The sequence below is a fragment of the Fundulus heteroclitus genome, chromosome 14, assembly GCF_011125445.2.
Source record: "Fundulus heteroclitus isolate FHET01 chromosome 14, MU-UCD_Fhet_4.1, whole genome shotgun sequence".
Lineage (NCBI taxonomy): Eukaryota > Metazoa > Chordata > Actinopteri > Cyprinodontiformes > Fundulidae > Fundulus > Fundulus heteroclitus.
This window is the reverse complement of record NC_046374.1, coordinates 30,832,387-30,858,153: the sequence shown is the minus strand read 5'-3', so window position 1 is coordinate 30,858,153 and position 25,767 is coordinate 30,832,387. Positions and strand designations below refer to the sequence as shown.

The following is a 25,767-nucleotide window of genomic DNA, read 5'->3' as shown; positions in this document are numbered from 1 at the left end:
AGAGGCTCAGCGTCAGGAAAGAGGAATTGCAATAAAATGTCTCATTAACTATTACATTTCTAAAATAGGTTTCTCATAGGCTGGAGGGGAAACAACAAGAAGGTTGGTTCAGATTAATGGGGAGAATTCTAAACACAATTGACTATAGTTCTGTGCACAGACTACATTGAAATTGGGGTGGAAAAGATGTGAAGTGTTTTCTTGTGGGAGTGTTCAGTTAATTTCATTACAGGATATGTTTCCATATGACTGAAAGGAGCTTTTCGGGACCTAAGTCAACCTCCGGAATTACAGGTAGCACACGACATTTGATATTTAAACGATTGTCGTGTAAGTTTCAGGTTGTATTGGAGACATTAAATTAGGAGAAACGGGAGGGGAAGTCCCCTCACCCCCGACTTCGGAGTGCACGCTAAGGTTATCGACAAGCAGATGTGGTGGGCCAGAGGTCAGGGGCCCATCAGACTCCAGGAGCCGTGTGTACCAGCCACCAGAGAGTTCCAGGGAGACATCACCGGAACAACTTATCTCGCAGAGCCACCCACGGAGGGGCAGCTGGAATTTTATTTTGTTTTCGTTTTTTATTTTTAATAAAGATTAACATACAGTTCTGTGGAGACCGCGGTTGGAACACTGACTCTTTAAACCATCTTCTTTAAAGGCGAGAAGAAGACATCTCCGAGATGCAAGACATCATGACAACAATTGAATGCATTGTGTAAAAAAGAAAAAAAGAAAATGAGAGTTTTGTAACCACTGCATATGTCTTATAAGTTCCATATTCATACGGTGTTCAATATTAGTATCGTTAGAATCTTGGTTTTGCATTGCATGAAAATCTGTTTTTTATTCTGTGGTTTGATCTGAGTGTAGTGCTTTCATGGGTTATCTTTATTTCTAAGAAGACATTTTGTTAATCTAGGTTAGGACTCTTAAAGTCATATTTAGATCATATAATAGTTTCTGGTAGTTGCACATTTATCTTAGCCTTGCACCTCTCGGATAAAGGTGCTTACTTTTCTTAATTCTAGTAGGTTAGAGATTCAGATAGGTTTAGTAGCTTTTTAGCTTATACTTGGGTTATTTTACATTTAAGGGGAACATTTGAACTTCATTTGATTTCATAAGTCGCCAACAGAGGGGACAGTGGGTTACAATATTACATCTTACTATTTACATTTTGTTTAAGGGTTTCAAGACATAGACTTAGTTTAGCCTAGTTATTGGTTTGATCTTGAGGGATCAAAACAGAGGGGTTGTTGAGAATTAAAAATATATCTTAGTTGGGGTTACTGAGGAAAGCAGAGGGGGGTCTGTCCTTTCCTGCTTCCAGCGTAAGATAAACATGGAGTTTTATTGCCCTGAGGGGGTGGTCAGCAGGAGAGGGGGTCAGTCATCCTACCTCTGAGCCATGCAGGAGGAGTTTAAAGTTAATAAAAGGAATGTCTTGGTAAAACTTACTTCAGACAGATAGACTTATCCACCGGTGAGAACAACATCTTGTAATGGTATGTAACTCTGTCTCCATATTTAATTTCTATGAATTAAATATGTATTTGAACCGTTCTACCTCTGATCAATGATTCCTTATTTTATTGTCAAATCTTAAACCGGGGTAAAAATGGGCCTTTAGTAGCGAAGCAGGATTAGGCCAATAATAAAATATCACAATTTGGTCAGCCGTGGATTTTGACATTAAAGTGGAGGAACATTTTGAATTTGGGCACGAAGAAGTAATCACTTACAGCAAAACAGGGTCGACCCGAAAAAAAGTAAGGAGATTTTGATTCTCCTATTGGCTAAAGATTAGATGTAGGCTAAATCAAGTGTTGCTGTAAATGAGAAGCTTTCTTCTCAAAATATCAGAGGCTGAACGGTATAACTAGGTTTGAATGGAATTTATGTTGAAACCGAGAAATGACTGAATGGGATTTATGTGTTTGTTTACGTCAGAAAAACTTAGAATTGGATATTAACCTAAATGCCAAGAAGCCTTGAAATGGTGAGGCGAAAAATAAAATAAAACGAAATAAAAAAGATAAAAACATAGACAAAAAAAAGGGATATGTTCTAGGATTGGCCAAACGACAACCAGACTGACAAACTGGTAATTTTAGGGCTGAGGTGTGCGCTGCCTCTTGAGAACTTGGGACACTCATAAAGTAGCAGGGAATAGGACGGCCGAGAATACGTAATATCTTTAAGTTGAGGCTAAGAGCAGCAAGACCTTAAGAGTGAGCTGTTATAGAAAGATAAAAAAAAGGGATCCCAGGAAAGCAATAGAAGTTTGTTTTCTAGTTTTCGAAAAACTGGGTTTTTCGAGAACACGACGATTAGACGAGGAGATTTTAACATAAGGAAACGTTTCGTCGAGTGGAAGGGTATTAAAAGGAGAAGACCCTCTGCGCGCGCCAGGCTGTCTGTCTTAAATGTTATATTTGTTATGTCTTGTCTGATGTTTTGAATGTCTCGGTAATATGGGATCCATGGTTTTGAGAGAAGGAGAGATTGGTTGTACCCTGCAACTCAGCGGAGAGTGGGGGTGTGTGTATGTGTGTGTGTGTGTCTTCATGAGGGTGTGAATTTCTCCGCGTGCATGGGCCTCAAGATAAGAGCAGTGACTGGGGTGCAGTTTAATTTTGTTAAGTAAAAGTGATAAGTAAAAATATGGGTGAAAATAAAAACTAAAGGGGAATTTGGAAATCATTAGAAAAAAGGTTCGATGCATTAATAATGTTTGTTGAAGTGCAGGAGAACTTCAATGCAGTAAAGCGTTTGAGGTATTGGCTGCAAGCTGTATGTGTGAGTTGCATTGGAGAGCATGAACTGCTGCGTTTTGGTGAGTTTTGGAGAAAACTTTTTTATTTTTGAACTGTAGCCTAAAAGTTAGAAAGTGGTTAGAAGTTTGGAAAAGTTGTTGAAAATTTGGCTGAACATTGAACATCTGTTTGAGGCATTATAAATTGGGAAAACACAAAAGGGAAAATGCCTTCTGTTAGAGTGTAATTTTAACTAGCATTATCTATTGCAAAATAGCGTTTTAAAATGCCTAATGAATATATATACTTTCAGACATGAAATATAATTTGCGATTAAATAGTGATTAAATGGTTTTCATTGTTTGATAGCCCTAGTTATAATAGATAAATAAATAAATATAATTCATCAGACTTAAATCTAGCTGATTAATAAGGAGCAGAAAATAGCCACCCTATAAACTTTTGCTCATTTGCAGGCCTGGGAAAACCACATTAGGCAGAACTAAACAGAGTTAAACGTTGGGTTAAACTGTACCTTAATAGTGTGTGCAAACTGATATTGCGGTTGATTTGATCGATTTTGTTAACACTGCATTTAGTCATGAGTCAGTTTTGAAGTGATCCTCAAATGAACCAGCTAAAATTGAGGAATTTATGACTAATGTTATTGGTTTGCATTGTTTTATTATAGATACTGATATTGCAGAGCGCCAAAACCTAGTAGAAATAGACAATATTACGGGATCATCACAGGACGGTCCCCAAATTATTCATTATATGTAATCACATTTTCATGGTCCCACAGAATGCAGATGCCCTTGTTACACAGTAATTTAGAGCCCAAGGAATCTTTTTTTTTTCTTTGTTCATTTGGTAATGTGCAAATTCTGGTGAATGAACTTTTCAACATCAGTTGCTGGTGATTGTTTGTGGCCGGCAGAATTTGACTTCAAAATTTACTAAACACAGGCGCATAACTGATTTTAGAGCTGTTTTAAAATGTACCTTTGGTGTTTTTTTTATATTTTTTTTTCCTTGATAGATGGAGTTACACAGCATTTTCTTTATACACTTTAGCAGAAGGTTCCTGTGTTTGACTGGGACTCTTGATATCTTCTGAAAAAAAAAATCAGTAGGCTGGATCTAACACACAGGTGTGGATCCTAAATAAATCAGTCCAATTTAGGGGAATTATTTAGAGTAATAGTGTTACAACAACAAAAAAACAACGTGCCCTCTTCAATATCATCAGCTGATGAATTTCAATCTTGATACTGCTCGCTCAGACAATATTTGATACACCATTTGCCTGTGACTCAAAGGAAGGGTGATACACAATGCTTGAGTTTGTTAATTACTAAAAGTTGGTAAAATTACAGTTATTGGAAAACAATATAGGAAGGAGTGACAGTAAGCAGCTGATTCCATTGAGAACTGTCTCTATTTTAATTTAAGGTGGGGGAGCTCCCTCCCCCCCCTGTTTTTCCTTTTTCTATCTTAATTTTGTTACAGGTCTGTTCGTTCTGGAGTATGGACACTGTCTGACATGAGACGCAGATCAGTGCCGATTTGGGGTTGGAAGAATGAAACTGAGCATTTACAGCCGATATGTGTGTCGTGGGGCACCCATCACATCTGGGACAGTTGCTTACGCTGGACACTGGGCCAAGGACTGTTTCACATCACTAAATCCTGGCAAGAAGTCCCTAATACCACTTCACCTTCAAGAAGGTCAGTGCCCCATCTAGGGGATAACGCTCCCATGAACAATGTTTCCTCACCCTGGAACAATGGCCAACGCCTATGAACAGCACAGATCCTAAGCTGTCAAGGGAAAATGACTGTCTGCATACACTGGAGTTGAATGTCTCATCCAGTTTCTGAGTCGTGGACCAGAACTTTGTCACTGAGGTGCATCGACAGCGAATCACTGCAACACATGGGGGACGAAATGTGGAGTTCCATACATGGAAGCTGTGAGTGCAAAGTCTAAACTCCAATCTCCTTTCTGCCTGATCTGCTGTACATGTCAGTCCAGTCCATCTCAAGGACCACAGACTGATAACAGACTTTTTGTTAAGGTAATTCAGACTTTCTACCACTATACTTTTGACCAAATTTAATGGAATGTGATCGCTAATATTTTTTCTGTGTCTCCAACTCTTGAGCTTCCAGGTAAATGGATTGGTGCAGGTAATAACTTCTTAAGGCAGCCAATTGGGTAGATACCAGCAGTACAGGTTTGCGGTTTTGAAAAATATACTACTGTCTCTTAAAATTTTTTACTATATAACTGATATGTTCCTTTTAAACATGAGTTTTAATTCTATTATGTCCAGGACCGTATTGCTCATAATTGACAGCAGAAGGTGTATTTTACCATCACAATTATTAGCAGACAATCCACAGGGGTGGGAATACTTTTATGTGCTACACTTATACTTAGGTCTCTGTGAGTTCTGGTTGACAACTGCATGTCATAAATTTTCACAAGGGGGGTTGCAACGTCCTAAGGGGACAGGTTTATTACATGGGCCTCTCGGTAAGCACAGATGTGTCCTGCTTGGGACATTCTGTTTCTAAACAACTTATTTCTTAAATAGCTCTTAAGTATTGAGATTTTTCTATTGGACAATATAACTGTTGCATGCTAAAACTTATCAGATTTTCACCAGACTTTGCCGTTACCAGGTGTTTTATGCAGGTAAAACCCAATATTTTATCAGTATGTAAGTACCTTGGAACGTTCAGCATTCTCATACCATCAACTTGCTGTGAGCATATTAGTTACAATTATTATTTCAATGGGTACACTGATCTTATACAACTTTTGATGGACTTCTTGTAGAACTGTGGGATTATGAAATTGCATTAAGTTTTGATCTGAATCCAGGATATAGGCAGGTGTTTTTCATGCTTCAAGTCAGATAATTATTTGCAGTTAATTGATTCCCTGTGATGACTAATACTATTCTTTGTTAATGTTTTGTAACAAAATTAATTTTGTTCCAAGCAGAGGGATATGACATGAACATTTATATGATAACACTATATCGTAAAGCTATACAGATCTTAAACTTTATATCAACCCTTGGCACAAGTAATTTAAGGGAAGGATTCTTGTGCAGGACACCACAGAGGTATGTAACTGCGTTGTAAATCAGATAACGGTTGTTTAAACAAAAAGAAACCCCCCACAAAAGACCTTACCCATGGCTCTCCGGAATGTTTGTTAAGTGACTCCCAAAACAGAACCATACATTACATTTAATTAGCGGAGTGTCAGACACCAAGTATCTGCTAGAGATATATTCTATGAGGGGGTTCTTGGAAAAAGGCTTAAACAGTTTAAGCAGGACAATAAAGTGAATGTTAAATTAAACAGAAAAACTACATAAACTACAAAAAACTGGATAAAACAGAGATAAACAGAGGGTAACTTCACACTTCAGTGAGCATGTGTACATCCCAGGATGCACCGAGGCCATATGACAGTCTTGTGAGCAGATAACGCTGTTAAAAATGCTTACATGAGGCTTTTCATTGTTTTAGTTAACTTCCAGGAAACAAGCCAGGAACCAAGCTAGATTAAATTTAACGGTCAAAGGTTAGGCAGCAGACTCACTGTCTCAAGGAAACTTAGACAAAAGGTTGGTCCAGCACAAACGGGCCCCAAATGCGTCTCGTTACTATACTTTGATTTCACAACTGCATTAACTAATTTTTTATTTTACAGACAGGGGAATCTTCACCAGAGAGTAACGTATTTGTGTGGTCGTTGCATTTTCTTACAGGACAGCGTAAGGACGAGGAAAGAGGAATTGCGATAAAGTGTCTCATTAACTATTACATTTCTAAAATAGGTTTCTCATAGGCTGGAGGGGAAACAACAAGAAGGTTGGTTCAGATTAATGGGGAGAATTCTAAACACAATTGACTATAGTTCTGTGCACAGACGTAAATTGGAAATGGGGTGAAAAAGCTGTGAAGTGTTTTCTTGTGGGAGTGTTCAGTTAATTTCATTACAGGATATGATTCCATATGACTGAAAGGAGCTTTTCGGGACTGAAGTCAACCTCCGGAATTACAGGTAGCACACAACATTTGATATCTAAACAGTTGTCGTGTAAGTTTCAGGTTGTATTGGAGACATTAAATTAGGAGAAACGGGAGGGGAGTTCAGTCACCCCCGACTTCGACGGAGTGCACGCTAAGGTTATCGACAAGCAGATGTGGTGGGCCAGAGGTCAGGGGCCCATCAGACTCCAGGAGCCGTGTGTACCAGCCACCAGAGGTTTCCAGGGAGACATCACCGGAACAACTTATCTCGCAGAGCCACCCACGGAGGGGCAGCTGGAATTTTATTTTGTTTTCGTTTTTTATTTTTAATAAAGATTAACATACAGTTCTGTGGAGACCGCGGTTGGAACACTGACTCTTTAAACCATCTTCTTTAAAGGCGAGAAGAAGACATCTCCGAGATGCAAGACATCATGACCACAATTGAATGCATTGTGTAAAAAAGAAAAAAAGAAAATGAGAGTTTTGTAATCACTGCATATGTCTTATAAGTTCCATATTCATAAGGTGTTCAATATTAGTATTGTTAGAATCTTGGTTTTGCATTGCATGAAAATCTGTTTTTTTTATTCTGTGGTTTGATCTGAGTGTAGTGCTTTCATGGGTTATCTTTATTTCTAAGAAGACATTTTGTTAATCTAGGTTAGGACTCTTAAAGTCATAGTTAGATCATATAATAGTTTCTGGTAGTTGCACATTTATCTTAGCCTTGCACCTCTCGGATAAAGGTGCTTACTTTTCTTAATTCTAGTAGGTTAGAGATTCAGATAGGTTTAGTAGCTTTTTAGCTTATACTTGGGTTATTTTACATTTAAGGGGAACATTTGAACTTCATTTGATTTCATAAGTCGCCAACAGAGGGGACAGTGGGTTACAATATTACATCTTACTATTTACATTTTGTTTAAGGGTTTCAAGACATAGACTTAGTTTAGCCTAGTTATTGGTTTGATCTTTGAGGGATCAAAACAGAGGGGTTGTTGAGAATTAAAAATATATCTTAGTTGGGGTTACTGAGGAAAGCAGAGGGGGGTCTGTCCTTTCCTGCTCCAGCGTAAGATAAACATGGAGTTTTATTGCCCTGAGGGGGTGGTCAGCAGGAGAGGGGGTCAGTCATCCTACCTCTGAGCCATGCAGGAGGAGTTTAAAGTTAATAAAAGGAATGTCTTGGTAAAACTTACTTCAGACAGATAGACTTATCCACCGGTGAGAACAACATCTTGTAATGGTATGTAACTCTGTCTCCATATTTAATTTCTATGAATTAAATATGTATTTGAACCGTTCTACCTCTGATCAATGATTCCTTATTTTATTGTCAAATCTTAAACCGGGGTAAAAATGGGCCTTTAGTAGCGAAGCAGGATTAGGCCAATAATAAAAATATCACATCACCATCACCAGAATAATTCAGTGAATCCTGGTTCACTGCAGATCTAAGTTATAGAACCAAAGTTCATATTAAGAATGTGGAATGGGGTTAAAATAGCTTAACTAATTTAGAACATTTGATGTGTTTCAGCCCATTCAGAATGAAAATCCTGTGTTAAACAAAACATTATTTGATAAAATAACATTTTAAAGAATGATTCGCTCAGTAAAAATCCGTAACTTTGGATGCTTGATTTTATTAATGCCACTATTTCTCTGGGAAGCTATGGGTTGCTGTAGCGATGGGTCCTTAAATGGGTTAATCCTAAAGTTATACAAAAAAACTATTAAATCAACATTAATGTTCCATATAGGTGTATCTGTGTAAATGATTGTTTGTCCTGTTTGTCTCTGTGTTGCCCTGTGATAGACTGTTGCCCTGTCCAGTGTGTACCCGGCCTCTCACCCATTGACAGGTGGAGATAGGCACCAGCACCCCTCGCGACCCCATCAGGGAAAAGCGTGTTAAAAAGTGGATGGATGGATGAATGTTCCATATTAACACAGTAATAATGCTTGTAGTACTATTAAACGATGGCGGGGTGAACAAAAACAATCTTTATATTTAAAACGAACCATAGCTGTGTAGTATGTTATCCAGAAGCCAATAGCATTCTACTAGCGGACACGCAGGGCTAATTTTAAAAAGCTTTAAGTTCCATTAAGTCATAATGAGCGGACAGGAAAGCACAAATATTAATAAAACCCTTATGGAGATAAAGTTTGTTATAACCCTAAAAACACACTCAATCCACAGCAGCAATGCTTGGTTTTAAAATGCTAACGGGAGCTAGGTCTGTTAGCTCCACGTGTTTTGAAAAAACACCGTCAAAATGCATTGGGTAAACCATTCTAAACAAACCATTTAACTTTACTTGTCTATTTCTCTGCCAAACCTGTCGGTGCCTCTATGTCAGTTCGGTTCACTTTGGGCATCCAGTTGGAAGCAGTTGAATCAGGCAGGGTGAAGGCTGGTTGGGTGAAGGCTAGCATGGGGCTCTGCAGCTAGCCGAAACGTGATGGTGAGGAAGCAGCTCTGAGTCCTAGGCCTGTGAAAGCTCAGCAGTGTGGGGCTGCAGCTTGTGTACGTGGGGACTCCTCTCAGCTTGGCTGGCGTAGCTGCTCCTGTGGGCCTTGGCCAGGCCGCAAAAAGGGAGACCGCTCTGCGCAGTCTCGAGTCCGCTTTCCTGCAACAGCTGAAAAAAATCACAAGGCTGGCTTCGGCATAGATGGAGTCTTTACTCCGGCGTCTGGTTACGCAGAAGATGGACTGCATACTTAGCTTCAATCCAGCCGTCAGTTCACAGAACCCAGTCGGATTCTCTGCTCGTCAGAGGATGATGAGAGCATTCTCCCCAATGCTGCTCCAATGAAACAGCGAGAAATGAGGGCGATTGTCTGTGGGCAGCAAGCCTTTATTGCAACGACACCCAGCTGAGAGGGGCAGTTCCTTTGGTGCCTGTAAAAGTCTTGAATTTGCTTACAACTCAGTCTGATTTTTCCTCATGGCTTGATGGCACAACGTTACTTTCATGCTGTCACACTGTCTCCGTATATGAACAGGAAATTAATTTCACTCTGATGTTTTGACATGAGGCTCTTAGAGTTGCTACAGATGGGTTTCTTTGAATTAATAACGGTTGCTGCTTTACCGTGAGGCATTTGAGAGGGGTCTGGCTCAGCCCGGCATTTAAATTTGATTTATTAGTCGCCATACGGCTTTCTGATAGTTCTGTGGTACTGCCAGCAGATGGCGCCATGTCTGTTTATATCTGCTCATCGCGCCCGATGAGGGGGTTATTTTAAGGCTCAAAAATGACAAAACCAAATCAAATCAAAACCCTATCTGGACTGACGATGACAAATGATAATTTATTATATTACCCAAAAACAACATTAAGTTCCTAAAGTGATTAAAAAGGTATAAATAAAACCCAGTCATGTTTCCCATATCACATATATCACATATTTGCACATATCACAATAAGTCTCAGAATTAGCCACTAGGGGGAAGCTGTTTTTGTAACTTTCAGTGAACCGTCGCTCAGCAGGTTTACATTTATGTCTGGTGGCATCCCTCGCCTGATCAGTTCATCTACGATCTGCAAAAGAAAACAGAAGATGTGAAACACAGTCAGTGGTGCCTTAAAAACATACTGATCTATGATCAGCGTTGACATCAGTAGCTGAGCTAGACTGCATCACTGAAACTAAACTTGTTTAACAATGGAAGATTATTGGGCTGAATTGGTTTGGAGTAAAACTCAAGCAATTAATGTTTGTGCTAAATTCAAGGATATTACTGACCTCTTTTACGATTGTGTCATAATTGTCCTTCAGTGACATTGTAGTCGAGATCTTTAGCTTCAGAACAATGATATGAGCTGGAAGAACAAGAGATCAACATGGTTTACGGCACTACTTCCGAGAACCTTTGCTCCTGCTTTCATCCTACTTACGTGTCCTCGGGGGAGGATTTGGTGTTGTCAGAGGAATGGTGGGTGAAACAACAGTGTTTGAACCTGGAATAAAAGCAGCAGAAAAATCATGAGCTCAGGAAGTAAAAAAGCTAATTAAATCAAAGATGGAAATAAAAAGAACTGACTCACTGTTTCCAACAGTCACAATAACACAGCGATGCTCAGACTGGAAGACCGAACTGGCGCCACTGTGGAAGTGATTCAGTTCAGGGCTTTAATCTTAAATTTGTGATGAAACAGCCTTCAAATAATGTTCATAACAACCTCACTGGATCAGATGCAAGAAAAAATTACCAGGGGGTGTACCGTTTCCCTCCTATTTATCTACATATAAGAGAAGCAGCTTTTTTTTTTTTCAAATAAATAAATTTGTTCCTGAGGTGAAGAATGAAAGTCAATTTGAAAGCACCTGAAAATAGTACAAATTATAGCAAAGTTATGTTAATTTTGGCTTTAGTTCTAAATTTCAAATCTTCAATGCTTTTAGATTTATTAAGTTCTTGAATTCATCCTTGTGATGTCTGGCTGTGTTTGTGAGGGACAGATGTGCAGCAGTGGGTACTTATTAAAGAGACTCTCTGCAGTGAGAACATTGAGTTGCTAACTGTTGGTATGAAGCCATATTATCTACCACGGGAGCTAACCCTGTATGTTCTTCTCTAGGCTGTGATTTCCTCCACTCCCAATAAGCGGACTCTAAACCTAGAAATCAAAGGCCTTTTTTCTGATCTGCTGAAATTTTAATCATACCTCTTGGTCCTCCACTCTCCTCTTCACCCAGCCTGTTACCTGCTGCAGCAATGGTAATAAAATACTGGACTTATTGTTTGCCAACACCAAGGTGGCATAAAGCTCATCACCTCTCTCCTCTGGAGGAGATCAGATCTCCATATGGTTCATTTCCGTTCTGCATATAAACCTTTTGTACACAGTGAACCTGCTGTGAGAAGCACATTGAAGTGATGGTCTGAGAAGACCAAAGAATTTCTCAGGGACTCATTTAGTGTGTGTGTGTGTGGGGGGGGATTCTGGCAAAATATCATCACTGTTCCAATTCAATTTCAATTTCCAGTTAGCCTGTTAACATGAGAGTACCCTGAGAAATCCTGAGTATGCCTATGGACTAAAGGCTAACATGGTATAGACATATGAACCCAGGATTTGTTTTCCCATGCTGCAACAGTTTATAACATTAATCACTGCATCAGTTTTAATAAATAGTTCATCGGTTGAACACAATTCTTAGCAGTACTGCTGCTGTGGTAGCTCTTTCGCACTTTGGCTAAACAGTCTGAGAACATGACTGTCATGGTTTTTAGGTGTTTGGCCCACATGCAGAACACAGTCAGGAGACAACAAGCAGTTAAAATGTTTATTTAGGCTGATAAACACAAATGAATGCTCACAGAGTGAGCTGCAGACAATGATTGGGACGTCGGGATCAAAAGCACTGCGGGAGAGAAAGATTAACGAGAGCAAGTGTGGGAATCTACGCTGCGTGAAGGTCTGCTAACCACCAGGTATGGAGAACCTGGGAGGTGGAGTGGAAGAACTGACTCAGCAGTTCTCTTACTCTTGGTGGAGCTGACTAAGAGAGGCGGGGAGCCCGAGCAGCACCACAAATCATTAGAAAGGACAGGCTTGATTTGAGAGACATGGAAAGTTGGGTGAACACAAGAATGAGGGGGCAGACGGTGTCGAACGGCAGATGGACTGATGATCCATCTGCCGTAGGGTAGTAAACTGGGGTGATAACTTCTTAGCAGAGGGGTTGGTGAGGATGCCTTTGGAGGAGAGCCAGATCCTCTGACCGGGGTGGTATTGTGGAGCTGGGGTCCTACGTTGATCAGCAAACCTTCTGTTCTGCTCTGCGATTTGTTGAAGGGCGGTGATGGTTGAGTTCCAGGTCTGACGGCAACAGAGTATGTATTGTTGACCTGAGTTGACGGGGATCTGGATTTCATCAGACGGTAGGAGAGGTGGCTAATATCCCAGCGCTATTTTGAATGCCGAGTGACCAGTTGAAGTGGAGAAATGTGAGTTTGGGGCGTACTCTACCCAGGGCAACTACTTGTTCCAGTCAGAAGGGGATGGGGAGGTGAGACAACGAAGAGTGGTTTCTAGTTGTTGATTCATTCTTTCGGTCTGTCCATTAGTCTGAGGGTGATATCTAGAGGTGAGTGCTTCCAGACGTGTGAAAAAAAACTGGGGACCCCGGTCAGAGAGGATGTCACAGGGGATACTGAAGTCTAGAGTCTGAAGATGTTTAAGGAGAAGTTGAGCAGTAAGAAAGGCATTAGGCAGTCTTCTGATGGAGATGAGATGGCAGGACTTAGAGAACCGGTCTACTACCGTTAGGATTGTTGTTATTCCTTGAGAGGATGGGAGACCGGTGACAAAATGTAATGCGATGTGGGACCAAGGGCGTTTTGGTAGGGGAAGCGAATTCAAGAGTCCAGCGGGGGGTCTATTTGATGGTTTATTCTGGGCACAAACAGGACAGGCACGGACATAGTCTCGGACATCTTTGGTCCAGGAGGGCCACCAAAACCGACGAGAAACCTGGGATTGAGTTCTGTAGATTCTCGGATGGGCGGAGAACTTAGAGTCGTGGCACCAGCGGATAACATCAGGGCAGACAGAACTCAGAACATAGGTTAGGCCAGCGGGTCCGGTTCCAGGATCAGGTTCATGTTGCAAGGCTTGGGTGTTGCGATCTTCCAGCTCCCAACGGAGGGCACCAAAGGTGCAGGTGGGTGGCAGGATGGGAGCAGGTTCCTTCTCCAAGTCTTGTGGAGCATACAATCGGGAAAGGGCGTCAGGTTTAATGTTTCTGGAGCCAGGACGATAGGTGATGGATAGGTTGAAGAGAAACAAAAAAAGGGACCAGCGAGCCTGTTGGGGATTGAGTCGTCTGGCGGACTGCAGGTAAGCCAGGTTTTTGAGGTCTGTCCAAATGATTATGGGCTGCTCGGACCCCTCCAACCAGTGTCGCCATTCTTCTAAGGCTAACCTAATGGCCAGTAGTTCTCGATCACCTACATCATAATTGTGTTCAGCTGGAGACAAGCGACAAGAAAAAAACTCACAGGGATGAAGCTTCTGATCTGAATCCAGCTGCTGGGAGAGGACCGCTCCTACACCAGTATCAGAAGCCTCAATTTTGAGAATAAACTGTTTACTAGGATCGGGGTTTACAAGGATGGGGGCCTCAGAAAACCGAGTCTTTAACTGATTAAAGAAGGCACTAGCTTCTGGACTCCAGGTGAAAGGGGTCTTGGGAGAAGTGAGTGCATGTAGAGGGGACGCGATCTGACTGTAACCCCTGATGAATCACCTATAAAAGTTAGCTAAACCTAGGAAGTGTTGTAGCTGCTTCCTAGACTCAGGTGTTGGCCATTCAACCACTGCCTTGATCTTATCGGGGTCTGATCTGACCTGTCCGCCTTCTAAAATAAGAACGAGAAATGAAACAGAGGCCTTATGAAATTCATATTTTTCAGCCTTCACAAACAGAAGGTTCTCAAGGAGGTGTTGAAGGACAAGCGGACGTGTTGTCGATGCTGGACGTGGTCACGAGAGTAAATAAGGATGTCATTGAGATAGACAAAAATGAAAACATTAAGAAAATCCCGTAGGACATCATTTACTAAGGCTTGGAAGACAGATGGGGTATTACAAGGCCCAAAGGGCATGACTAGATACTCAAAGTGTCCTAGGGTACTCTTGAAAGCCGTCTTCCACTCATCCCCCGGACGGATTCGAACCAAATGATAAGCATTGCGTAGATCTAATTTGGTGAAAATAACATCTTGGACTGGTTCGACCGCCAAGGACAACAAAGGGAGCGGATATTTATTTTTTACCATGATTTGGTTTAGCCCTCGATAATCGATACACGTGCGAAGGGAACTATCTTTCTTTCCCACGAAAAAAAATCCTGCACACAGTGGAGAGGAGGAAGGCTGAATTAACCCTGCAGCGAGGGACTCTCCAATGTATTTTTCGAGCGCCTGACGTTCTGACCTGGATATGTTATACAAGCGGCTGCTAGGTAATGGGGCGCCAGGCAAAAGGTCGATGGCGCAGTCATAGGGATGATGTGGTGGTAATGACTGGGCTTTACTTTTACTAAAGACCTGGTGCAGATCATTGTAGATCTCAGGAACCATGCTTAACCGGGAAAACAAAAAACGGAATAAGCTCTTCATGGTTACCCGAAATAATCACCTCCAGAGGTCCTGTCTGATGGGTGATCTGGGTTAGATTGCCTCCAAGGCAGAAACCTGAAGGGGCGTAGACAAAGGAACTGTCTCTACCCAAGACTGTGACACTAGCTTCTGGTCAATTAAGTTAAAGTCTGAACCAGACAGTCATGACATGTTGTTTTGTGTATTTGACATATTTTGCCAACTATCAGATTAAATACTGACTTTGCATGAACAACAAAACAGATGGGATGGCTTTCTTCGTCTTCACTCGTAGAAGGCGTCCATCTCAGAGTGAAATGTCCGGAACCAGATGAATTCTTCACTACATTAAATGGTCCGCTGAACAGGAGCTCAGTGATCCTACAAAAAAATAACAGGAAATCCACTGGTTTCTTTGTTGGTGTTTGAAAGAATGCCCTGAAACTAGCCTTTTATGATGTCAAGTTCAAAATGCTCTGACAGCAAAAACCAGTTTTGTTCAGATTATGTGTGCAGGCTTTATGTTTGTATGTATTGGAGTTCTGATATTATTTGAACTCAACAACATCAAGTTTTAGACAGCCATCTTGAATCATGTCAAAAACTTTCACATATTTAGAAACAATGTTTAATTGCTACTCACACAGAGAGAGTCGCCTCTGCGCTGATGCGGATTTCTATCGTCTGATTAACTTTTATGAAGATCTGAGCTCCGTGTTCTGGAGTTGGAGGCAGGAACCTGGGCAGATATTCACTTTCTGTGCAGGAGGGAGCTGCAGGATCCACTGGAGCAATGCAGGAAATAAATCCAGATAAGGTGAAATAAACTTACAAAATACTCCTATTTTATTTTTATTTTATTTTATCCAATACTAAACATTGTCATTTATGGCCACCCTATGGCAACCCTCGAGGGACACTTAGCCTGCCAAACGTACTCAAATTATTGAACACACCACAGTGTGTTACACAGCTCCGCAACTAGTTTAAAGAATGGATTCAGTAACTTTAAACCATTTGTGCTGGTCAATTGTTCCTATAATGGGGAAAAGTGTTTTATTAAATTCCCATTTTCAGAAATTTAAAATTTTGATCTCCTTTAACAATTGATCAACTTTTGATAGAATCAGAAATTATTAGACACCAAAGTGAAAATAAACTTCACATCAGTTGAACTCTTTATTGTATAAAACAAGCTGATCAAAAATCTAAAACTATACCTTTCAAAAGAAACTGGATAGGGATACTGCTTATAGCAGTGCTGGCGCTTCTTGTCAACGTTGAACCATCAATTTCATACAAGGTGATTGTTTCTTTGGCAAAGTCCTCCATCATCAACTGCACTGGATACGGACCTTCAGCACTGCTGTTAGTTGGGCTGAATGAAAGAGTACAAGACTGCAAGAAGAGAAAAAGTGATGAAAGATTTAAAATCAAAGCTAAATCAGAATTAATGTAGTCAATAATACGTTTTTATTCTGGTTTGTTACAAATGGCAGAGATGTGTTTTTGATACTGTCACACATAAACAACATTTTAATGCTGAAATACCTTGGTTTAATGTATTTCATAAATGTATGCTCTTCAACATACATACATATGGCATATTATTATATAAATACTTGATTTCATGCCAAAATACTTTGTTTGATGCCATTTGACAAAGACAGACATGTGGTATGGGATATTATTAAATATGTAAATAGATACATGCTTTCATGCTGAATTACTTGGTTTCATGCTCTTAAACAAAGAGCCATGTGATATTACATATTAAAAAATTTATAAATTAATACATTTTATATTTTAATAATGAAACAAGTTGGTTTGTTCATTTGAATGTTTTTCATTCTCTCTCAAATATACAATCCTGATCCTTCTCTACGCATCAACAAAAGTTTCTTCATATTTATACATGCACACATGCAAACACACAATTTTTTTAAAGGCCTGTAAAAGTGTTCTTTAAAATCTCCAGGTCCTTCCAGTATGTTACACTACCCTCTTTGCAACTGGGCTGGAGCTTAAGACCCTTGACTATTTTGCACAGCTTCTTGCATGTGTTGGTACTCTGTAATTCCAGGGTACTTGTATGTACTGTATGTATTATTTATCCAGGTAGATCTCATTGAGATTAAAAATCTCTTTTTCAAGAGAGACCTGGTCAAGAATGGCAGCAGCATACAATTCCAAATTAAAAACTGCAGAACAGTAAATACATTAAATATGTAATTTTGGCAGAATATGATTAACATTTAGGCAAAACATCTACAAACAGAAACCTTTTTTATAAACTGGTTTAAAATGGCCCTAAATACATTACCGGGAGACCAAATCCTTCAGCTTCAAGTCCCTCTGCAATTGATTCCAGTCTGAGGGAGCTGCAAACTGGAATGTTTTTTTTTTTTTACTATAAACCTTAGGTACATTTAGTGAAATGAACTCATTTGAATGCAGATAATAACTTGCGGAATATTTTTTTAAATGTACCTACTATTGTAGCAATGTGACCTCCCCTTAGTAATAGTAAATAGAGTGATAAATTAATAAGCATAACATTATGGTCCATCTGTTAGGTTTCTGCATTGTTCTCACCAAGCAAAAACCGTGCCTTCAAAGAAGTGCAGCAGGCTCTGCGAGATGAAGGAATTAAACACACTCTGTGCCTGTATAAATGGCGCCGTGTTTCCGAGAACACGCGCTGTTTTTGAGCAGGTGTCTGCCTCACGACAATAAACCTTAATTATTTAAGCAAAGACTCGATTGATGCCTGAAATACAAAGAAAATACTTTATAACCTGGCCAATGTGTTTTGGCTTGACAGATAAAACTCACAATGTGTTTCATGAAGACTGTATTAACACTAGGACATAATTAAAAGTTAAGTCAAAAGTTAGCCACAGTTTTACAATGATGTAAAATTGGCCTTGGAGGTAGAAATAGCTAAATTGCTGCATATTACTGTGGCTGGGTGTTATAGGACTCCATCTTTTAGATAAGTTAGATTACACTGAACTCCTATTGGCAGGAGATTTCAACTGGGACTGGTTAAATTCAACTTCTGACGAGTTTAAAAGGTTTTGTAATTCTATTAATCTCACCAAGTTAGTCAATTCCTCCACCAGGCCTAATCCCAAATGTCCAGATGAATCTACCTTGATTGACTTGATCTTAACTAACGTGCCTCATAAATTCTCTTCCTTGGGTGTCTTAAGTGATCATTGTGTGGTTGCTGCATGTAGAAGCACTAGGATTCCAAAATGCAAACCCCGTATTGTTTTCAGAAGGAATCTCAAAAATGTTAATGAGCAAGCCTTTCATCATGATTTGTCTATGGTGAACTGGGAATATAAAAATCTAATTCCAGATGTAGAACTAGCTTGGACTTTTTTCAGAGACATTTTCATGCAAGTTATAAATAAACATCCACCGTTGAAGATTTCTTCGGATCTGGCAAATGGTATTCGTGAGCGTAATAAAGCAAGGGACAAGGCAAGACAAAGTGACTCTGTCAATAATTGGTCATTTTTTAGACAGCTTCAAAATAAATGCACTTTGCTTATTAAAAAGCCCAAAGCAGAATTATTTTGTCTGTGACCACTGAAAACCTCAATGATTCACAGAAATTCTGGAAAGTGATCAAATCTCTGTCTGTTAATAACAAATCACAGACTCACATTTGTACTTAAAAGACTCAGTCCCAGTTTATGATCAAACTAAAATCTTGAATTGTTTTAACTAGCATTTTTTTTATCGTCTGGTTCTCTATTTGATTCAAAAGGGACAATTGCCAGGAATATTTGTACAGATCAAACATGTATCTCCCATGTTTTATGGAGATCCTTTTAATTTTGTTCCTTTTATTTGTTGCAAAGTACATAAAGCTTTAAGAACATTAGACCACAGAAAGCCCCCTGGACCTGACTTGATTGAGTCTTACTTCTTAAAACTGGCAGCTGATTTCATAGCAGAGCCTCTGTTCATTCTTTTTAATCTTTCAATTGAAAACAAAGATATTCCAACAATCTACTTTTGTCCTTCCTTTATTAAAAGGAGGTGATCCATCAGTTCTTACCAATAATAGGCCAATTTCAAATGTATGTGTTTTATCCAAAATTCTGTGTGTGATCAATTAAAAGAGTTCCTCCATTCAAATGAAATCCTTTCCATATATCAATCAGGTTTCAGAAAAAAACTCAGCTCACTCAACTCACTCTTTATTGATCTTTCAAAAGCGTTTGACACTGTAGACCATGCTATTTTAAAACGCAGGCTACCTTTTATTGGAACTATTCGAACTATTTAGAAAACAGGTCCCAATGTATAAAATGTGAGGGCCTTTGTTCTGAATTTGTTACTGTTCACAAGGGTGTGCCACAAGGATCTGTTTTGGGGCCCCTCTTATTTATCCTGTACATCAACAATGTAGAACAAAATGTATCTGATGCTAATATGCATTTTTATGCTGATGATACAATTATTTATTGCTTTGGGTCATTTCTTGAACAGGCTATTAATTCCCTATAGAAAGCCTTTGTTGCTGTACAGTATTAATTTATTAATCTTAAATTATTTCTTAATGCTCACAAGACAAAGTTAATGTTGTTTTCAAATCATAAGGAGGTGCCTCAAACCCTGCCAGTAGTGTCCACTCTGGAAGGGAATGTCATTGAAGTGGTTAATGAATATAAATACCTTGGAATTGTAATTGATGACTCCCTCACCTTCAAACCTTTTATTGATAAACATGTGAAGAAAATACAATTTAAATTGGGTTTCTTCTTTTGTAATAAGACATGTTTTTCTTTTGGAGTAAAAAAGTGCTTCGTCTCTGCTACGTTTTTATCGGTCTTAGATTATGGTGACCTTTATTATAAGAATGCTACTTCTTCATGTCTTCAAATGTTGGACTGTGTTTACCATGCTTCATTAAAGTTCATTACAAACTGTAGAGCCATGACACATCACTGTGACCTGTACTCTAAGGTGGGATGGCCTTCCCTCTATACAAGGAGGTTGTGTCATTGGTACCCTTTTATTTACAAGGCCCTTCTTGGATTACTGCCCTCTTACATTTGTACCTTACTTACACAGAAAAGCATGGCCTCTTATGCCCTGAGATCCAATGATCAGCTGTTCCTCACGGTTCCTTTTGCCCGGACAGAGCTAAGAAAGAAAGACTTTAGTTACGCAACTCCTTGTGCGTGGAATTTTGTTACAAAGAGACAGGAAGTTGACTGAGTTTTTATCCTTAAATGCTTTTAAGTTGAAAGTGAAAGAATTTGAAACGGCCTCAATTATCTGTAATGTATTTACTTGATATGTTTTTTATGTACCCGTAATTTAATTTAATGTATCTCTGTTCAATATGTAACTTTGCTGCCTCTTGGCCAGGACTCCCTTGAAAAATAGGTTTTTAATCTCAATTGGATTTTTTCCTGGTTAAATAAAGGTTAAATAAAAAAATATAATAAAAATGAAGCAGTGCAAAGCCATTAAAATAGGAACAAGGAGACCTCTGTTGTTTGTTGCACACAGTCTTTGGGTTTACTTAAAATAATGATTAAGTGTTATATGTCAATACATTAATCAAGGTCTGATGAAGTGGTGTAATACATCTAGGTCAACTGTTCTGTCATGTTGGTCAAAATATTCAAGCTAAAAAAAGAAGAAATTCTAAATAGCCCAAATCACAAATATCACAATGACCTTTTTATATGTAAAATGTTAAATATCTTCATAAAACAAATACAGAAGCCAGAAAAGTCATGTGCAAATCATTGTAGACCCCAAACTTTAAAAGGGTTTTTAAAGTTGTTCAGATTAGAGAAAATCATCCAGTATGTAAATTCTGTAAGACTTGATTTGAAAACAATACAAAAACAAATAGTTTATTTTTGGCAAAAGGTGTAACATTTTGCTAAATTTTTTATATTTTTGAAAATGCAGTATTTAGCCAAGTTGAATACGTTAGGTAAAAGCAAATTTGGGTTCACCAACACAAAAGTCACAGGACAGATAAGATTTTAAATAATTTTGCCTTAATTAAAAAAAAAACCTGCATCTCCCTCCTTTCCTGGTCAGCCATATTTATATCAGGTTTGAATTGTAGTTGGGGGCCTCACAAAAATCAGTCCAGGGGCCAAAAATGGCCTCAGGGCCACACTTTGGACACCCAGAATTTGGGCTCACTCTCAAAAGAAACTAAACTAAACTAACCCTAACCCTTCCAAAGTGTTTGACATTAAGCAGTCAACTAGGAGTAATTTCTGTTTTTTTTTTCAAATAACTTTTATTTATATAGGTATTCTCATCTAAAAGCTTGTTTTCAAGAGAGACCTGTATGATGAAACAAAACAACAATGTAATGTTTCCTGAGACCATCAATTGTTACTTACTGATGAGAAGGTGAGGACAGATGGTGGAGTGCAGGTGTTACACTCATCAGACTCAGCAAATCTACATCTGACCTCGTCTCCATCGGGGTCAAAGGCCATCAAGCTGATATTTCTCTGACAGTTTGAAGGAACTCTGAGAGAGAAACGAAATATATCAATCACACCTGAGAACAATCTGCTCAAATAGTCTGCTGTATTTTGATCGATTTCCATTTTAGTGTTTTAGTGTTTTTTTTCCATTACTTTTCAGGCTCTTAAACACTCATTATATTTTATGTTTTAGTTTCTAATGAGAATAAACCCTAAACAATGTATCTCATCTGTGAATCATTCTAAATTAAAGTTCTTAATCACTACTATATTAGAAATCTTAATGACAAAATCTGCCTTTGCTCCATGTCACTCTTGAGTAAAACTGATTCACGGCGCTTTAGCTGTCATTTGGAGGCCAATTCTGATTATTAACTTCTTTGGGGTTAATAAAGAAGAAAACAGAAAGTTTACTATTAGCAAAAGGCAACAAAGGTTTTGGGTTCGTATTAACATGATTTAAAAACTGTCTGGATTACCTCACAACAGGCAGGATGCCGGTATGTGGTGATGAGTTGGGTTTGTTGATGTCAGAACGGTTTCTCTGGTCAACTAACATTTCAGCCCACGCATAGGAAATGCTGTTTCTGTTATCCGTCCATCTTCCAGTATACCATCTTTAATAGAAGATATTGTGAAGGTTGCTGAAATTACTCAGCGGTTATGAAAGACCTTACAGAACAACAGAATAGATAACTGACAAAGGATTCAATTGCTCAAAAATCAGAAGTTATTTAAGTGTAAGAGATTTAGGTTTATCACTTTTGGTGAATACTGAGAATTGTTAAATGCATTTTTGAACAAAGTTGAGATTTAGTCACCCATTCTTGGAATGATGAAAGTACTCGTTGTTCCTATATGTCCAGGAATGATAAAAGTACTCGTTGTTCCTATATGTCCACTTGTCGGTAAACTCTCTCAGACACCATTCTCCTCTACTTTCCTCAATCTTCTCACTACAGCCAAAACAAAATATTGACTCATACTCATCACACGAGCTGTAGCTAATTTTCTGGCGTATTGTCGTCTGTAGATTTAAAGGGAAGAGGTGTTGGGTACAATTCAATTATTTTTAGAGGAAAAATACAACATTTAAGAGAATCTCAACTTACTGAAATAAAGCCATCTTGGAGATATTTAGTAGAGTAGCTCCACACAGCGCCAATATAAGCAGCTTCTGTATGGCTGACCAGCAGCAGCAGCAGCAGCAGCAGCAGCAGCACAGAGGGTAACATGATGAATGAGTCAGTTCTTCTAAACAAAGACTGCAATGCAGGTGAATTCATACAGTCAACCCCTTATTCATTCTTACTGTTTACCGTTCAAAATATAGAATTAACATTTCCTGGTCCTCATTTGGATAGCAAATTAAAAAATGCCAGATGGCTGAGTAATGATCAGACAGAAATTTCCGCTTTGCAGGCAAACTTTGAAATAGTACATGCATTTTTGTTTCTTTTCAAGTTTTGGGAAATTACTCATCAATAAAGGGTTAATTTTTCATCTGTCCTGGTCATCCATCGATCCATTTTCTATACTCACTTATCCGTGCAGTGTCACTGGGGGCTCTCACTTATTTCCAGCCGTCATTACCGCTCTCTCCTCCTCGATCTACTCCTTTTCCTGTTCGGTTCCATCCAGCCTCATCTCGGTCATCTTCATTCTGGTCCTATGAAAGATCCATATTCTGTGAGCCTTCCCAGCCCCTGCTCCTAACCACTCCAACCTGTTGCTTGCCGGTGTTCACTCTCCCCTTTCTTCCCTCACAGTCCGAGATCATTCCATAGCCTTCCAAGCAGGGCAGATTCACCCACCCACAAACCATGTCTCCCCAGCCATTCATAACTCTCAGTAAATCAGTTTTTACCGTTAAAACTTTCTTAGTGTTTGTTGATTCAGGGTTGTATATCAAGATGTGACAATGTGATCCATAAATAAACCTCTTTGTTTTGTTTTGCACCTTCCCCAGTAGTACCAAATTTGGGTAATGTGCTTTGGTAAGTGTGTCACATTTTAGGCCTTCCCACTAGTAACGGTCACATTGAACCACATTGAACATTGTCTTGGGTCCCTGATGCAACTAACATCAGGGACCCAAGACATTTCTGCATTGAGTTTGCATGTTCTCCCTGTGAATACGTGGTTCTCTCTGGATCGACTTGTATCCTCAGCACAAAAACATGAGTGTTAATTTTCCTTTGCAAATTGCCTTTATGTGTGAGTTTGTCCTGTGTTGCTCTATGATGAACTGGCGACCTGTCCAGGGTGTACCCTGCACCTTGCTCAATGATAAGTGGGAATAGACATCAAATAAAGGGATGGAAGTTTGCACCATGCAACATTAGTCAGTCAAGAAGAGGTTTATTTCTTCACATCTTGGAGGTGTGATCAGTGTTGCATAGTAATATTCTTTAATCATATTCCTGTTTGCATCAGCAGCCCATTTCTGTAGTAATCCTATATATTGCCAGACCTCAAATGCCTGGAAAGTGTAAATGGAAGGGATTATTCCCTCAGAATGAATTTTGATAGATCAGAATGATTGATTTGGGAAAGGAAGATAAAACTTTAGAAAATTTAAATTTACTGGAAACTTGTTTTTTTTAATGTTTAGTAGATTAGCTTTACACAATGCTGGTATAAACAGCTTCTGTTTGGCTGATAAGCAGTAGCAGAGAGATTAACGTGACGAATGAGTTACTTCTAAACAAAGGCTGTGTTATTCAGTCACCCCCTTGTTCATTCATGGCATTTATTGCTCTAAATATAGAATACAGGTGGCTGAGTGATAAAGATCTGGTAATGTCAAACCAGGACGACGAGAAAATTTACTTTGCAAACAAATCGTAAAAATATGTAAATCTATTTGGGTTTCATTCAAAGTTTTGAAAATTTCTGTGGAACAACAGATTAAACTATTCATCTGTCTTGGTCAGTTTGTGTAAAATATATAATATTTTCACAGATGTTAAGCAGTACAGTGTGCACCACTGGTTTCCTGAGATAAAAACTCAGGGGTGCAGAAAAGCTGTTTATTCCTATGATATAACAGTATCTAATAGAGCATCACTGTTTTGATGCTTTTTACACCAACCTTACAGAAATCCAGATAGTTGAACTGGTACTTCTTTGTAGAACAAGGTTTACCTCTAAACTCAGTTATTTTGAAGTCAGTATTTAATCATCAGCTGAAGATGATCAAAATTCAGATTATTCAGTGAAAACTGTGTTAAACTAAGTGATTATCAAGACTTCTGATATCTTTGGATATATGATTTGCATATTTCATGGTGTTGACAACACTCTTCCTTATTTACATATATACAGCTTTTTTCAGGTGTGCAGAAACCAAATAAGAAAGGCCCACTCATATTTATATTTCCATTCGAGTTGCTCCATTTATTTTATATTTACCGCTTTATTTGACATTTTATGTTACGTTTTGACTGGCATGCATTCTTTATCTCTCTAATACAAAAAAATATTCTTTATATATTCTTCAATATTTGATTACAAAGAAAATTATATACCTGTTTATTTTGTGGCCAAAATAAACAGCTTATTTCCATAGTATAAAAACAGTACATTTTAATAGAGCTCAAAATGGATGAAATGGGGGTTAATAAGTCTATTGTGCAAAAAATGTAAAGAACATATTTGGTATAGCCCATAGAACTGTCCTAAAGCATAACAGATCACCTTAAACCTATCTGCGCTTCCTAAACTGGTGAGTATTTGGCTTACATATGGCTGGGATACTTAAAGAACTGCAAAAGGTCAAAAACATTTAAACTAAAAGACTTGTTTATGCTGCAATATGTTCTCGTTACCTTGCAATGTTGTTGAAGGACAACAAAATAAAAATAACTCTCAAAATTAAGTAAAATAATACAAAACTATTAACTAAATTATAGACCATGACAGTGTTGTTGTAGAATATTCTGTCCAATGAATAGAGCATGAACATGGGAAAGTTCTTCAAAGAAGTTAAATATACCAAATATTTAATGAGCTACTATCCTACAACATACATATCAGGCTTTATAACTAATAACTCAAAATATTTAACACATTACCTCTTACTAGCACAAAGACTATTTTTTTAAACTTTTTATCCCCATCTTTAACAAAATCTGCTACTGTGTTTATCTGACATCATGTCTTGCCAACATTTATAAATCTAAAAATATATTCACTACTAAACCGGATCATTTCTTCTACTGACCTCAAATTTTCTTGGTCGACAAAACACACAATGTAATTTGTTCAGCTTTGATTTATAGTAAACCTACATCCGTGTCCTGATCCTGGTGGATCCTGGACTTTGCTGTGTGGTCTG

At 38.7% G+C, this 25,767-nt stretch overlaps 1 protein-coding gene and 1 long non-coding RNA gene across 2 annotated transcripts in view; one reads left to right on the top strand and one right to left on the bottom strand.

Moving 5' to 3' along the window:
* The window catches only part of LOC118565767, a 42,960-nt gene extending 32,040 nt beyond the window's left edge, over positions 1 to 10,920 (bottom strand). The window contains exon 1 of the long non-coding RNA XR_004932592.1: positions 10,880 to 10,920. This is a non-coding gene — a long non-coding RNA (uncharacterized LOC118565767). The remainder of the gene's footprint in view (positions 1 to 10,879) is intronic.
* Positions 1 to 25,767, top strand: part of LOC105924405 — a 749,458-nt gene that overhangs the window by 83,137 nt on the left and 640,554 nt on the right. The gene's annotated exons all lie outside the window — the stretch shown is intronic.